Here is a 17,734-nt window from a genome sequence, read left to right as displayed (position 1 = left end):
CCCAGAACACAACAATACTGTCCAACCCCACTAACAGAGTGACAGCCCCCACTCCCCAAACCCCAGAACACAACAATACTGTCCAACCCCACTAACAGAGTGACAGCCCCCACTCCCCAAACCCCAGAACACAACAATACTGTCCAACCCCACTAACAGAGTGACAGCCCCCACTCCCCAAACCCCAGAACACAACAATACTGTCCAACCCCACTAACAGAGTGACAGCCCCCACTCCCCAAACCCCAGAACACAACAATACTGTCCAACCCCACTAACAGAGTGACAGCCCCCACTCCCCAAACACCAGAACACAACAATACTGTCCAACCCCACTAACAGAGTGACAGCCCCCACTCCCCAAACCCCAGAACACAACAATACTGTCCAACCCCACTAACAGAGTGACAGCCCCACTCCCCAAACCCCAGAACACAACAATACTGTCCAACCCCACTAACAGAGTGACAGCCCCCACTCCCCAAACCCCAGAACACAACAACTGACCAACCCCACTAACAGAGTGACAGCCCCCACTCCCCAAACCCCAGAACACAACAATACTGACCAACCCCACTAACAGAGTGACAGCCCCCACTCCCCAAACCCCAGAACACAACAATACTGTCCAACCCCACTAACAGAGTGACAGCCCCCACTCCCCAAACCCCAGAACACAACAATACTGTCCAACCCCACTAACAGAGTGACAGCCCCCACTCCCCAAACCCCAGAACACAACAATACTGTCCAACCCCACTAACAGAGTGACAGCCCCCACTCCCCAAACCCCAGAACACAACAATACTGTCCAACCCCACTAACAGAGTGACAGCCCCCACTCCCCAAACCCCAGAACACAACAATACTGTCCAACCCCACTAACAGAGTGACAGCCCCCACTCCCCAAACCCCAGAACACAACAATACTGTCCAACCCCACTAACAGAGTGACAGCCCCCACTCCCCAAACCCCAGAACACAACAATACTGTCCAACCCCACTAACAGAGTGACAGCCCCCACTCCCCAAACCCCAGAACACAACAATACTGTCCAACCCCACTAACAGAGTGACAGCCCCCACTCCCCAAACCCCAGAACACAACAATACTGTCCAACCCCACTAACAGAGTGACAGCCCCCACTCCCCAAACCCTCAGAACACAACAATACTGGCCAACCCCACTAACAGAGTGACAGCCCCCACTCCCCAAACCCCAGAACACAACAATACTGGCCAACCCCACTAACAGAGTGACAGCCCCCACTCCCCAAACCCCAGAACACAACAATACTGGCCAACCCCACTAACAGAGTGACAGCCCCCACTCCCCAAACCCCAGAACACAACAATACTGACCAACCCCACTAACAGAGTGACAGCCCCCACTCCCCAAACCCCAGAACACAACAATACTGACCAACCCCACTAACAGAGTGACAGCCCCCACTCCCCAAACCCAAGAACACAACAATACTGGCCAACCCCACTAACAGAGTGACAGCCCCCACTCCCCAAACCCCAGAACACAACAATACTGTCCAACCCCACTAACAGAGTGACAGCCCCCACTCCCCAAACCCCAGAACACAACAATACTGGCCAACCCCACTAACAGAGTGACAGCCCCCACTCCCCAAACCCCAGAACACAACAATACTGTCCAACCCCACTAACAGAGTGACAGCCCCCACTCCCCAAACCCCAGAACACAACAATACTGTCCAACCCCACTAACAGAGTGACAGCCCCCACTCCCCAAACCCCAGAACACAACAATACTGTCCAACCCCACTAACAGAGTGACAGCCCCCACTCCCCAAACCCCAGAACACAACAATACTGTCCAACCCCACTAACAGAGTGACAGCCCCCACTCCCCAAACCCCAGAACACAACAATACTGTCCAACCCCACTAACAGAGTGACAGCCCCCACTCCCTCAAACCCCAGAACACAACAATACTGGCCAACCCCACTAACAGAGTGACAGCCCCCACTCCCCAAACCCCAGAACACAACAATACTGGCCAACCCCACTAACAGAGTGACAGCCCCCACTCCCCAAACCCCAGAACACAACAATACTGGCCAACCCCACTAACAGAGTGACAGGCCCCACTCCCCAAACCCCAGAACACAACAATACTGGCCAACCCCACTAACAGAGTGACAGCCCCCACTCCCCAAACCCCAGAACACAACAATACTGGCCAACCCCACTAACAGAGTGACAGCCCCCACTCCCCAAACCCCAGAACACAACAATACTGGCCAACCCCACTAACAGAGTGACAGCCCCCACTCCCCAAACCCCAGAACACAAAAATACTGTCCAACCCCACTAACAGAGTGACAGCCCCCACTCCCCAAACCCCAGAACACAACAATACTGTCCAACCCCACTAACAGAGTGACAGCCCCCACTCCCCAAACCCCAGAACAACAATACTCTCCAACCCCACTAACAGAGTGACAGCCCCCACTCCCCAAAACACAACAATACTGTCATGTTTTGTCTTAGATTGTCTTGTCATTTTGCTTTTCCCTCTGTTCATTTTCCCCCTGCTGGTCTTTTTAGGTTCGTTCCCCTTTTTCTCTCTCCCTTCCTCTCTCTCTTCTCTCTATCGTTCCGTTCCTGCTCCCAGCTGTTCCTATTCCCCTAATCAATCATTTAGTCTTCCCACACCTGTTCCCGATCTTTTCCCCTGATTAGAGTCCCTATTTCTCTCCTTGTTTTCCGTTCCTGCCCTGTCGGATCCTTGTCTATTGTTCACCGTGCTGTGTCTATGTATCGCCCTGTCGTGTCGTTTTTCCCTCAGATGCTGCGTGGTGAGCAGGTGTCTGAGTCTGCTACGTTCAAGTGCCTTCCCGAGGCAACCTGCAGTTCTTGATCAAGTCTCCAGTCTGTTCTCGTCATTACGAGTAGAATTATGCCTTTTGATTGTAAAGTTACTTTACTGGATTAAAGACTCTGTTTTCGCCAAGTCGCTTTTGGGTCCTCATTCACCTGCATAACAGAAGGATCCGACCAAAGAATGGACCCAGCGACTACAGATGCTCGTAACACTGTCGTCGAGATCCAAGGAGCCATGCTCGGCAGACACGAGCAGGAAGTGTCTGCTGCTCGCCATGCCGTGGAGAACCTGGCCGCTCAGGTTTCCGACCTCTCTGGACAGTTCCAGAGTCTTCGTCTCGTGCCACCTGTTACTTCCTGGCCTGCCGAGCCTCCGGAACCTAGGGTTAATAACCCACCTTGCTACTCCGGGCAGCCCACGGAGTGCCGCTCCTTTCTCACCCAGTGTGATATTGTGTTCTCTCTCCAACCCAACACATACTCTAGCGAGAGAGCTCGGGTTGCTTACGTCATTTCACTCCTTACTGGCCGGGCTCGAGAGTGGGGCACAGCTATCTGGGAGGCAAGGGCTGATTGTTCTAACAATTACCAGAACTTTAAAGAGGAGATGATTCGGGTTTTTGACCGTTCAGTTTTTGGTAGGGAGGCTTCTAGGGCCCTGGCTTCCCTATGCCAAGGTGATCGATCCATAACGGATTACTCTATAGAGTTTCGCACTCTTGCTGCCTCTAGTGACTGGAACGAGCCGGCGCTGCTCGCTCGTTTTCTGGAGGGACTCCACGCAGTGGTCAAGGATGAGATTCTCTCTCGGGAGGTTCCTTCCAGTGTGGACTCTTTGATTGCTCTCGCCATCCGCATAGAACGACGGGTAGATCTTCGTCACCAAGCTCGTGGAAGAGAGCTCGCGTCAACGGTGTTTCCCTGCTCCGCATCGCAACCATCTCCCTCCTCTGGCTCAGAGACTGAGCCCATGCAGCTGGGAGGTATTCGCATCTCGACCAAGGAGAGGGAACGGAGGATCACCAACCGCCTGTGCCTCTATTGCGGATTTGATGGACATTTTGTCAATTCATGTCCAGTAAAAGGCCAGAGCTCATCAGTAAGCGGAGGGCTACTGGTGAGCGCTACTACTCAGGTCTCTTCATCTAGATCCTGTACTACTATGTCGGTCCATCTACGCTGGACCGGTTCGGGTGCTACATGCAGTGCCTTGATTGACTCTGGGGCTGAGGGTTGTTTCATGGACGAAGCATGGGCTCGGAAACATGACATTCCTTTCAGACAGTTAGACAAGCCTACGCCCATGTTTGCCTTAGATGGTAGTCATCTTCCCAGTATCAGATTTGAGACACTACCTTTAACTCTCACAGTATCTGGTAACCACAGTGAGACTATTTCTTTTTGATTTTTCGTTCACCTTTTACACCTGTTGTTTTGGGTCATCCCTGGCTAGTATGTCATAATCCTTCTATTAATTGGTCTAGTAATTCTATCCTATCCTGGAACGTTTCTTGTCATGTGAAGTGTTTAATGTCTGCCATCCCTCCCATTTCTTCTGTCCCCACTTCTCAGGAGGAACCTGGCGATTTGACAGGAGTGCCGGAGGAATATCATGATCTGCGCACGGTCTTCAGTCGGTCCCGAGCCAACTCCCTTCCTCCTCACCGGTCGTATGATTGTAGTATTGATCTCCTTCCGGGGACCACTCCTCCTCGGGGTAGACTATAATCTCTGTCGGCTCCCGAACGTAAGGCTCTCGAGGATTATTTATCTGTGTCTCTTGACGCCGGTACCATAGTGCCTTCTTCCTCTCCGGCCGGGCGGGGTTCTTTTTGTTAAGAAGAAGGACGGTACTCTGCGCCCCTGCGTGGATTATCGAGGGCTGAATGACATAACGGTTAAGAATCGTTATCCGCTTCCCCTTATGTCATCAGCCTTCGAGATTCTGCAGGGAGCCAGGTGCTTTACTAAGTTGGACCTTCGTAACGCTTACCATCTCGTGCGCATCAGAGAGGGGGACGAGTGGAAACGGCGTTTAACACTCCGTTAGGGCATTTTGAGTACCGGGTTCTGCCGTTTGGTCTCGCCAATGCGCCAGCTGTTTTTCAGGCATTAGTTAATGATGTTCTGAGAGACATGCTGAACATCTTTGTTTTTGTCTATCTTGACGATATCCTGATTTTTTCACCGTCACTCGAGATTCATGTTCAGCACGTTCGACGTGTTCTACAGCGCCTTTTAGAGAATTGTCTCTACGTGAAGGCTGAGAAGTGCTCTTTTCATGTCTCCTCCGTTACTTTTCTCGGTTCCGTTATTTCCGCTGAAGGCATTCAGATGGATTCCGCTAAGGTCCAAGCTGTCAGTGATTGGCCCGTTCCAAGGTCACGTGTCGAGTTGCAGCGCTTTTTTAGGTTTCGCTAATTTCTATCGGCGTTTCATTCGTAATTTCGGTCAAGTTGCTGCCCCTCTCACAGCTCTTACTTCTGTCAAGACGTGTTTTAAGTGGTCCGGTTCCGCCCAGGAGCTTTTGATCTTCTAAAAGAACGTTTACGTCCGCTCCTATCCTCGTTACTCCTGACGTCACTAGACAATTCATTGTCGAGGTTGACGCTTCAGAGGTAGGCGTGGGAGCCATTCTATCCCAGCGCTTCCAGTCTGACGATAAGGTTCATCCTTGCGCTTATTTTTCTCATCGCCTGTCGCCATCTGAACGCAACTATGATGTGGGTAACCGCGAACTGCTCGCCATCCGCTTAGCCCTAGGCGAATGGCGACAGTGGTTGGAGGGGCGACCGTTCCTTTTGTCGTTTGGACAGACCATAAGAACCTTGAGTACATCCGTTCTGCCAAACGACTTAATGCCCGTCAAGCTCGTTGGGCGTTGTTTTTCGCTCGTTTCGAGTTTGTGATTTCTTACCGTCCGGGTAGCAAAAACACCAAGCCTGATGCCTTATCCCGTCTGTTTAGTTCTTCTGTGGCTTCTACTGATCCCGAGGGGATTCTTCCTTATGGGCGTGTTGTCGGGTTGACAGTCTGGGGAATTGAAAGACGGGTTAAGCAAGCACTCACGCACACTGCGTCGCCGCGCGCTTGTCCTAGTAACCTCCTTTTCGTTCCTGTTTCCACTCGTCTGGCTGTTCTTCAGTGGGCTCACTCTGCCAAGTTAGCTGGTCATCCCGGTGTTCGAGGCACTCTTGCGTCTATTCGCCAGCGCTTTTGGTGGCCGACTCAGGAGCGTGACACGCGCCGTTTCGTGGCTGCTTGTTCGGACTGCGCGCAGACTAAGTCGGGTAACTCTCCTCCTGCCGGTCGTCTCAGACCGCTCCCATTCCTTCTCGACCATGGTCTCACATCGCCCTAGACTTCATTACCGGTCTGCCTTTGTCTGCGGGGAAGACTGTGATTCTTACGGTTGTCGATAGGTTCTCTAAGGCGGCACATTTCATTCCCTCGCTAAACTTCCTTCCGCTAAGGAGACGGCACAAATCATCATCGAGAATGTGTTCAGAATTCATGGCCTCCCGTTAGACGCCGTTTCAGACAGAGGCCCGCAATTCACGTCACAGTTTTGGAGGGAGTTCTGTCGTTTGATTGGTGCGTCCGTCAGTCTCTCTTCCGGGTTTCATCCCCAGTCTAACGGTCAAGCAGAGAGGGCCAATCAGACGATTGGTCGCATATTACGCAGCCTTTCTTTCAGAAACCCTGCGTCTTGGGCAGAACAGCTCCCTGGGCAGAATACGCTCACAACTCGCTTCCTTCGTCTGCTACCGGGTTATCTCCGTTTCAGAGTAGTCTGGGTTACCAGCCTCCTCTGTTCTCATCCCAGCTTGCCGAGTCCAGCGTTCCCTCCGCTCAAGCGTTTGTCCAACGTTGTGAGCGCACCTGGAGGAGGGTGAGGTCTGCACTTTGCCGTTACAGGGCACAGACTGTGAGAGCCGCCAATAAACGCAGGATTAAGAGTCCAAGGTATTGTTGCGGCCAGAGAGTGTGGCTTTCCACTCGCAACCTTCCTCTTACGACAGCTTCTCATAAGTTGACTCCGCGGTTCATTGGTCCGTTCCGTGTCTCCCAGGTCGTCAATCCTGTCGCTGTGCGACTGCTTCTTCCGCGACATCTTCGTCGCGTCCATCCTGTCTTCCATGTCTCCTGTGTCAAGCCCTTTCTTCGCACCCCCGTTCGTCTTCCCTCCCCCCTCCCGTCCTTGTCGAGCGCACCTATTTACAAGGTACGTAGGATCATGGACATGCGTTCTCGGGGACGGGGTCACCAATACTTAGTGGATTGGGAGGGTTACGGTCCTGAGGAGAGGAGTTGGGTTCCGTCTCGGGACGTGCTGGACCGTTCACTTATTGATGATTTCCTCCGTTGCCGCCAGGATTCCTCCTCGAGTGCGCCAGGAGGCGCTCGGTGAGTGGGGGTACTGTCATGTTTTGTCTTAGATTGTCTTGTCATTTTGCTTTTCCCTCTGTTCATTTTCCCCCTGCTGGTCTTTTTAGGTTCGTTCCCCTTTTTCTCTCTCCCTTCCTCTCTCTCTTCTCTCTATCGTTCCGTTCCTGCTCCCAGCTGTTCCTATTCCCCTAATCAATCATTTAGTCTTCCCACACCTGTTCCCGATCCTTTTCCCTGATTAGAGTCCCTATTTCTCTCCTTGTTTTCCGTTCCTGCCCTGTCGGATCCTTGTCTATTGTTCACCGTGCTGTGTCTATGTATCGCCCTGTCGTGTCGTGTTTCCCTCAGATGCTGCGTGGTGAGCAGGTGTCTGAGTCTGCTACGTTCAAGTGTCTTCCCGAGGCAACCTGCAGTTCTTGATCAAGTCTCCAGTCTGTTCTCGTCATTACGAGTAGAATTATGCCTTTTGATTGTAAAGTTACTTTACTGGATTAAAGACTCTGTTTTCGCCAAGTCGCTTTTGGGTCCTCATTCACCTGCATAACAAATACTGTCCAACCCCACTAACAGAGTGACAGCCCCCACACCCCAAAACACAACAATACTGTCCAACCCCACTAACAGAGTGACAGCCCCCACACCCCAAAACACAACAATACTGTCCAACCCCACTAACAGAGTGACAGCCCCCACACCCCAAAACACAACAATACTGTCCAACCCCACTAACAGAGTGACAGCCCCCACTCCCCAAAACACAACAATACTGTCCAACCCCACTAACAGAGTGACAGCCCCCACACCCCAAAACACAACAATACTGTCCAACCCCACTAACAGAGTGACAGCCCCCACACCCCAAAACACAACAATACTGTCCAACCCCACTAACAGAGTGACAGCCCCCACACCCCAAAACACAACAATTGTTATGCAGGTGAATGAGGACCCAAAAGCGACTTGGCGAAAACAGAGTCTTTAATCCAGTAAAGTAAAATACAATCAAAAAACACAACTTCCACTCGTAATGACGAGAACCGACTGGAGACTCGATCTTGAACAGCAGGTAGCCTCGGGAAGGCACTTGAACCTAGCAGACTCAGACACCTGCTCACCACGCAGCATCTGAGGGAAACACGACACGACTGGGCGATACACAAACACAGCATGGTGACCAATACATACAAGGATCCGACAGGACAGGAACGGAAAACAAAGGAAGAAATAGGGACTCTAATCAGGGAAAGGATCGGGAACAGGTGTGGGAAGACTAAATGATTGATTAGGGAATAGGAACAGCTGGGAGCAGGAACGGAACGATAGAGAGAAGAGAGAGCGAGAGAGTGAGAGAGGGAGGGGGAGAGAGAGGGATAGAAAGAGGGAACGAACCTAATAAGACCAGCAGGGGGAAACGAACAGAAGGGAAAGCATAATGACAAGACAATATATGACAAAACATGACAGTACCCCCACTCACCGAGCGCCTCCTGGCGCTCTCGAGGAGGAACACTGGCGGCAACGGAGGAAATCATAGATCAAACGGTCCAGCACGTCCCGAGAAAGAACCCAACTCCTCTCCTCAGGACCGTAACGAAAAAACGAAAAAAAAGGGAAACTAGGGTACTACTCTAAAAAAAAAATGAGACACGGGTAGAGAACTGAAAACTTTAGAGCAAACAGGACCAAACAGGCCAGGAGAGTAACAACTAGGGACAGACTGAGACACAGCAAGGGCAGGAACAAGAACAGGAGAGATGCGATGGCAGGGAACAGACTGAGACCCAGCAAGACCAGGAGCAGAAGCAGAAAAATACGCACAAGGGTGGACCCCATCGTCAGTATCGGAGCGCTGGGACAGAATGGCTCCCCCGCCCACCCCCGACGCGTCAACCTCAACAAAAAACTGTTTAGTGACGTCAGGTGCAACAAGGATAGAAGCGGATGCAAAACGCTTCTTAAAGAGATCAGAACAACAATCATACGACCGGTGAGGAGGAAGGGAGTTGGTTCTGGACCGACTGAAGACCGTGGGCAGACCATGATATTCCTCCGGCACTCCTGTCAAATCACCAGGTTCCTCCTGAGAAGAGGGGACAGAACAAACAGGAGAAATAGCAGACATTAAACACTTCACATGACAAGAAACGCTCCAGGAAAGGACAGAACCACTAGACCAATCAAAAGAAGGATTATGACACACTAGCCAGGGATGACCCAAAACAACAGGTGTAAAAGGTGAACAAAAAATCAAAAAAGAAATGGTCTCACTATGGTTACCGGATACAGTGAGGGTTAAAGGTAGTGTTTCATATAATATACTGGGGAGAGGACTACCATCCAAGGCAAACATGACCGTGGGCTCCCTAACTGTCTGAGAGGAATGTCATGTTCCCGCGCCCAGGCTTCGTCCATAAAACAGCCCTCTGCCCCAGAGTCTATTAATGCACTGCAGGATGCTGCCGATCCGGTCCAGCGTAGATGGACCGGTAAAGTAGTACATGTACTTGACGGAGAGGACCGTCTAGTAGCGCTTATCAGTCGCCCTCCGCTTACTGATGAGCTCTGGCCTTTAACTGGACATGAAATGACAAAATGACCAGCGGAACCGCAATAGAGACAGAGGCGGTTGGTGATTCTCCGTTCCCTCTCCTTAGTCGAGATGCGAATACCCCCCAGCTGCATGGGCTCAACACCTGAGTCAGTGGGGAAAGACGGTAGTGTCGGAGAGAGGGGAGACACAGTTAACGCGAGCTCTCTTCTATGAGCTCGGTGACGAAGATCTACCCGTCGTTCAATGCGAATAGCGAGTTCAATCAAAGAATCCACGCTGGATGGAACCTCCCGAGAGAGAATCTCATCCTTAACCTTAGCGTGGAGTCCCTCCAGAAAACGAGCGAGCAACGCCTGCTCGTTCCAGTTACTGGAGGCAGCAAGAGTGCGAAACTCTATTGAGTAATCCGTTATGGATCGATTACCTTGACATAGGGTTAGAAGACAGGGACCAGGAAGCTTCTTTCCCAAAAACTGAGCGATCAAAAACCCTTATCATCTCCTCTTTAAAGTTCAGATAATTGTTAGTACACTCAGCGCTTGCCTCCCAGATAGCTGTGCCCCACTGCCGAGCCCGACCAGTAAGGAGTGATATGACGTAGGCAATCCGAGCTCTCTCTCTTGAGTATGTGTTGGGTTGGAGAGAGAACACGATATCACACTGGGTTGGAGAGAGAACACGATATCACACTGGGTGAGAAAGGAGCGGCACTCAGTGGGCTGCCCAGAATAACAAGGTGGGTTATTAACCCTAGGTTCCGGAGGCTCGGAAGAACCGGAAGTAGCTGGTGACACGAGACGAAGACTCTGATACTGTCTTGAGAGGTCGGAGACCTGAGCGGCCAGGGTCTCAACGGCATGCCGAGCAGCAGACAATTCCTGCTCGTGTCTGCCGAGCATCGCTCCCTGGAACTCGAGAGTAGAGTAGAGAGAATCCATAGTCGCTGGGTCCATTCTTGGTCGGATCCTTCTGTTATGCAGGTGAATGAGGACCCAAAAGCGACTTGGCGAAAACAGAGTCTTTAATCCAGTAAAGTAAAATACAATCAAAAAACACAACTTCCACTCGTAATGACGAGAACCGACTGGAGACTCGATCTTGAACAGCAGGTAGCCTCGGGAAGGCACTTGAACCTAGCAGACTCAGACACCTGCTCACCACGCAGCATCTGAGGGAAACACGACACGACTGGGCGATACACAAACACAGCACGGTGACCAATACATACAAGGATCCGACAGGACAGGAACGGAAAACAAAGGAAGAAATAGGGACTCTAATCAGGGGAAAGGATCGGGAACAGGTGTGGGAAGACTAAATGATTGATTAGGGGAATAGGAACAGCTGGGAGCAGGAACGGAACGATAGAGAGAAGAGAGAGCGAGAGAGTGAGAGAGGGAGGGGGAGAGAGAGGGATAGAAAGAGGGAACGAACCTAATAAGACCAGCAGGGGGAAACGAACAGAAGGGAAAGCATAATGACAAGACAATATATGACAAAACATGACAACAATACTGTCCAACCCCACTAACAGAGTGACAGCCCCCACACCCCAAAACACAACAATACTGTCCAACCCCACTAACAGAGTGACAGCCCCCACACCCCAAAACACAACAATACTGTCCAACCCCACTAACAGAGTGACAGCCCCCACTCCCCAAAACACAACAATACTGTCCAACCCCACTAACAGAGTGACAGCCCCCACACCCCAAACCCACTAACAGAGTGACAGAACACAACAATACTGTCCAACCCCACTAACAGAGTGGGAGGGACCAGACAGACATAACCTGTTCGTCAAGTGCAGGCACCATGGAAACGCTCTCATGGTTTGTTGGTGGAAGCCCTGTTAGCTGTTGGAATGTGTCGTTATTGACCTTTTGTTGGGTTCGTACAATGCAAACCACATTCCCATGACTATTCTCTTAACTCTCTCTCAAATAACTTTTGTACTTTTGTGATTGTTACAGGTGGTCATCTTGTGTTTTATTTATTTAAATTCATGAAAAATACATCAGCAACTTTAGAAATTCATTCCTTTATTATAAAGTCCTGCTGCGTGTGGCTGATAAATCCTCTCCTCATTGCTTTGCGGTCCATTTAACCAAGACACATTCACACAGTATTGTACCAGTGCAGTGGGTCTCTGTTCAGCCCAGCCCACCTGTCGTTAGCTTATTGTTGAGCGGTGCCTCTGAAGAGCACAATGAGACCACTGTCAGAGGAACAAAGACGCAGAGGAGAGAGGGGCGGAGCTGGGGGGGATTGAGGAGAGGGGCGGAGCTGGGGGCAGAGCAGGGAGGGATGGAGGAGAGAGGGATGGAGCTGGGAACAGAGGAGAGAGGGACGGTGCTAGGGATAGAGGAGAGAGGGACGGTGCTAGGGATAGAGGAGAGAGGGACGGTGCTAGGGACAGAGGAGAGAGGGACGGTGCTAGGGATAGAGGAGAGAGGGACGGTGCTAGGGATAGAGGAGAGAGGGACGGTGCTAGGGATAGAGGAGAGAGGGACGGTGCTAGGGATAGAGGAGAGAGGGACGGTGCTAGGGATAGAGGAGAGAGGGACGGTGCTAGGGACAGAGGAGAGAGGGACGGTGCTAGGGATAGAGGAGAGAGGTACGGTGCTAGGGACAGAGGTGAGAGGGACGGTGCTAGGGATAGAGGAGAGAGGGACGGTGCTAGGGATAGAGGAGAGAGGGACGGTGCTAGGGATAGAGGAGAGGGACGGTGCTAGGGATAGAGGAGAGAGGGACAGTGCTAGGGATAGAGGAAAGAGGGACGGTGCTAGGGATAGAGGAGAGAGGGACAGTGCTAGGGATAGAGGAGAGAGGGACGGTGCTAGGGATAGAGAGAGAGGGACGGTGCTAGGGATAGAGGAGAGAGGGACGGTGCTAGGGATAGAGGAGAGAGGGACGGTGCTAGGGATAGAGGAGAGAGGGAGAGGGACGGTGCTAGGGATAGAGGAGAGAGGGACGGTGCTAGGGATAGAGGAGAGAGGGACGGTGCTAGGGATAGAGGAGAGAGGGACGGTGCTAGGGATAGAGGAGAGAGGGACGGTGCTAGGGATAGAGGAGAGAGGGAGCTAGGATAGAGGAGAGAGGGACGGTGCTAGGGATAGAGGAGAGAGGGACGGTGCTAGGGATAGAGGAGAGAGGGACGGTGCTAGGGTGCTAGGGATAGAGGAGAGAGGGGTGCTAGGGATAGAGGAGAGAGGGACGGTGCTAGGGTGCTAGGGATAGAGGGAGAGAGGGACGGTGCTAGGGATAGAGGAGAGAGGGACGGTGCTAGGGATAGAGGAGAGAGGGACGGTGCTAGGGATAGAGGAGAGAGGGACGGTGCTAGGGATAGGGATAGAGGAGAGAGGGACGGTGCTAGGGATAGAGGAGAGAGGGACGGTGCTAGGGATAGAGGAGAGACGGTGCTAGGGATAGAGGAGAGAGGGACGGTGCTAGGGATAGAGGAGAGAGGGACGGTGCTAGGGATAGGAGAGAGGGACGGTGCTAGGGACAGAGGAGAGAGGGACGGTGCTAGGGATAGAGGAGAGAGGGACGGTGCTAGGGGGACGGTGCTAGGGATAGAGGAGAGAGGGACGGTGCTAGGGATAGAGGAGAGAGGGACGGTGCTAGGGATAGAGGAGGGATAGGGATAGAGGAGAGAGGGACGGTGCTAGGGATAGGAGAGAGGGACGGTGCTAGGGATAGAGGAGAGAGGGACGGTGCTAGGGATAGAGGAGAGAGGGACGGTGCTAGGGATAGAGGAGAGAGGGACGGTGCTAGGGATAGAGGAGAGGGACGGTGCTAGGGATAGAGGAGAGAGGGACGGTGCTAGGGATAGAGGAGAGAGGGACGGTGCTAGGGATAGAGGAGAGAGGGACGGTGCTAGGGATAGAGGAGAGAGGGACGGTGCTAGGGATAGAGGAGAGAGGGACGGTGCTAGGGATAGAGGAGAGAGGGACCCGGTGCTAGGGATAGAGGAGAGAGAGGGACGGTTAGGGATAGAGGAGAGAGGGACGGTGCTAGGGATAGAGGGAGAGAGGGACGGTGCTAGGGATAGAGGAGAGGGACGGTGCTAGGGATCGGTGCTAGGGATAGAGGAGAGAGAGGGACGGTGCTAGGGATAGAGGAGAGAGGGACCTAGGGATAGAGGAGAGAGGGACGGTGCTAGGGACAGAGGAGAGAGGGACGGTGCTAGGGATAGAGGAGAGAGGGACGGTGCTAGGGATAGAGGAGAGAGGGACGGTGCAGGGACGGTCTAGGGATAGAGGAGAGAGGGACGGTCTGTTAGGGATAGAGGAGAGAGGGACGGTGCTAGGGATAGAGGAGAGAGGGACGGTGCTAGGGATAGAGGAGAGAGGGATGCTAGGGATAGAGGAGAGAGGGACGGTGCTAGGGATAGAGGAGAGAGGGATCACGGTGCTAGGGATGAGAGGGACGGTGCTAGGGATAGAGGAGAGAGGGACGGTCAGGGATAGAGGAGAGAGGGACGGTGCACATACGGTGCTAGGGATAGAGGAGAGAGGGACGGTGCTAGGGATAGAGGAGAGAGGACGGTGCTAGGGATAGTGGCATAGGGATAGAGGAGAGAGGGACGGTGTAGGGATAGAGGGAGAAGGGACGGTGCTAGGGATAGAGGAGAGAGGGACGGTGCTAGGGATAGAGGAGAGAGGGACGGTGCTAGGGATAGAGGAGAGAAGGGACGGTGCTAGGGATAGAGGAGAGAGGGACGGTTAGGGATAGAGGAGAGAGGGACGGTGATAGGGATAGAGGAGAGAGGGAGTGCTAGGGATAGAGGAGAGAGGGACGGTGCTAGGGATGTACACTTAATACAGAACTGAATTCAAACCTGCGTTCGCTAGGTTCCATTCATCCAGATCTGTTCTGCTGTTCCCCCAGGTTCCATTCATCCAGCTCTGTTCTGTTACACTGACCGATGTAAATAATGGATGATATATCATTGACCCTGACACCTTTAGGGAAATCAGGTGAACCACATACCCTAGTTTATTTAGTGGCATGATGGTTAAACACAGTTACTCAGAACTAGCTGAAAGGTATTTACGTTTCAGAGAGACGAGGTGATGTAGGCTGATAGGGTAGGTGTACACTTAATACAAGAACTGAATTCAAACCTGCGTTCGCTCAATAATACTGTAGCTAGATATATAATAAGTGTAAAGATATTAACTATTACATGTAAACAACATTGTAGCTTATATATTTCCCCTTTCTGTTCAGTACTATATCTGTTAGAATTGGAACGTGGCCGGTTGATATCCACAGAAATAACCTACAACACACACAGTAAACCAGAGGGGTCGAGAAAGACGACAGCTTTGGTGACGACACACCGAGTTCTCTGTTGAGAGACAAGAACTTGTCTAGAGGCAGTTGTTTATTTATTTTCATGTTCTACTACAGTGTAACAGCATGGACATATAAAAGGGCATTATAGTGAAACCTTATTGGACCAGAATAGACCCCCCCCCCCCCCACTGCGTTCCCTGCTAACGGAGTGCACAGCATCTCTCGGCCTGACAATCTACACACAACAACGGAGACATAGAAAAAATAATCTAGAATGATATTTCCATGAACGGGGATACCGTTTATTAAACAAAAAAATGTTAAAAAGCACCACAGTGAGGTAAACAAGGCATCACCATTAGATACCAGAGAGAGGGAACGTTGACAACAAACAAAACATCACGGTAAAAACCTTAAAACAACAGAATCCCGGGTGGGTGGACTCCTGTAGCTTAAACGTTGCCCGTCCTGTCATTTCATAACAAATGGTTTTTAACAGAAGGAGGCGAGGATGGGGGGGGGGGCATAAAAACCCTGGATTGCTGGTGCCATGTATTGGCCAATGAGAGGCTTTGAAGCCAGTGGTCGGCCATGTTGCCACTCCCCAGTAAGATCAGTCCTCCATAGGAATGAGTGGAATTCTACAGTATTTCAATTAAATGCAAAGGACAAAATGACATGTATTTAAATATTTTTTGTTGTTGTGAGGACAGTAACATTAATACTCTAAAAATTACACTTTAAGATTGAAAAAAAATACATTTTTCATGTATTTATTTTTTACAATGGAGGAATACCAAGATGGCTTCAATACAGCGCCCCCTGTCAGTTATCCAGAGTTTATATACATCATTGGGCCAGACACAAGCCGAAGAGCTCACTCATGCTCTCTCACACACAGAGCGAGCTGTCAGGTTGGAGCTGCTAAACGACACTTCCAGATATTATAAAGGGTTACTGTGTGTGTGTGTATGTGTATGTGTATGTGTATGTGTGTGTGTGTGTGTGTATTTAGGTGACTGTGGAGTTCTGGTGCTGTGGAGTTCTGGTGCTGTGGAGTGCTGGTGCTGTGGAGTGCTGGTGCTGTGGAGTTCTGGTGCTGTGGAGTTCTGGTGCTGTGGAGTGCTGGTGCTGTGGAGTTCTGGTGCTGTGGAGTGCTGGTGCTGTGGAGTTCTGGTGCTGTGGAGTTCTGGTGCTGTGGAGTTCTGGTGCTGTGTAACAAAACAAGCATTCCTTGGTTTCAGAATGAAAGAATTCTCCTCAGAATGACACGATTACAGCATCCACTGTCTTCTTTCAGCTGAACATAAAAACAACATATAATAGTCATTCATAAATGCAAAATAGTAGAAAAAACAACAACAGCCAGATCCATCTCTTTCACTTTAGATTTAAACATCTACTCTTTAAGTATATATAGATTTCTCTCTAAACAACCAGATGTCCACATCATAATACAATGGCACTGAATGAGACCCAGGTCATACCATGTTCACAACATAGGTTTAGCTTACAGGTGAATGAATGAGACCCAGGTCATACCATGTTCACAACATAGGTTTAGCCTACAGGTGAATGAATGAGACCCAGGTCATACCATGTTCACAACATAGGTTTAGCCTACAGGTGAATGAATGAGACCCAGGTCATACCATGTTCACAACATAGGTTTAGCCTACAGGTGAATGAATGAGACCCAGGTCATACCATGTTCACAACATAGGTTTAGCCTACAGGTGAATGAATGAGACCCAGGTCATACCATGTTCACAACATAGGTTTAGCCTACAGGTGAATGAATGAGACCCAGGTCATACCATGTTCACAACATATGTTTAGCCTACAGGTGAATGAATGAGACCCAGGTCATACCATGTTCACAACATATGTTTAGCCTACAGGTGAATGAATGAGACCCAGGTCATACCATGTTCACAACATAGGTTTAGCCTACAGGTGAATGAATGAGACCCAGGTCATACCATGTTCACAACATATGTTTAGCCTACAGGTGAATGAATGAGACCCATGTTCACAACATATGTTTAGCCTACAGGTGAATGAATGAGACCCATGTTCACAACATATGTTTAGCCTACAGGTGAATGAATGAGACCCATGTTCACAACATATGTTTAGCCTACAGGTGAATGAATGAGACCCATGTTCACAACATATGTTTAGCCTACAGGTGAATGAATGAGACCCAGGTCATACCATGTTCACAACATAGGTTTAGCCTACAGGTGAATGAATGAGACCCAGGTCATACCATGTTCACAACATATGTTTAGCCTACAGGTGAATGAATGAGACCCAGGTCATACCATGTTCACGACATATGTTTAGCCTACAGGTGAATGAATGAGACCCAGGTCATACCATGTTCACAACATAGGTTTAGCCTACAGGTGAATGAATGAGACCCAGGTCATACCATGTTCACAACATATGTTTAGCCTACAGGTGAATGAATGAGACCCAGGTCATACCATGTTCACAACATAGGTTTAGCCTACAGGTGAATGAATGAGACCCATGTTCACAACATAGGTTTAGCCTACAGGTGAATGAATGAGACCCATGTTCACAACATATGTTTAGCCTACAGGTGAATGAATGAGACC

The 17,734-nt window shown here is 50.7% G+C and overlaps 1 protein-coding gene across 1 annotated transcript in view; it reads right to left on the bottom strand.

Moving 5' to 3' along the window:
• Positions 1–16,267: 16,267 nt before the first annotated feature.
• LOC124043182 (zinc finger protein 704-like) overlaps positions 16,268–17,734 on the bottom strand; it is a 101,395-nt gene continuing 99,928 nt past the window's right edge. The window contains exon 10 of the mRNA XM_046361463.1: positions 16,268–16,318. The gene's annotated coding sequence lies outside the window, so the exon portion shown is untranslated. The remainder of the gene's footprint in view (positions 16,319–17,734) is intronic.

The sequence above is a fragment of the Oncorhynchus gorbuscha genome, linkage group LG09 (genome assembly GCF_021184085.1).
Source record: "Oncorhynchus gorbuscha isolate QuinsamMale2020 ecotype Even-year linkage group LG09, OgorEven_v1.0, whole genome shotgun sequence".
NCBI lineage: Eukaryota > Metazoa > Chordata > Actinopteri > Salmoniformes > Salmonidae > Oncorhynchus > Oncorhynchus gorbuscha.
Note: the sequence above shows the minus strand (reverse complement) of the source record. Positions and strands in the feature narration are given on the sequence as shown.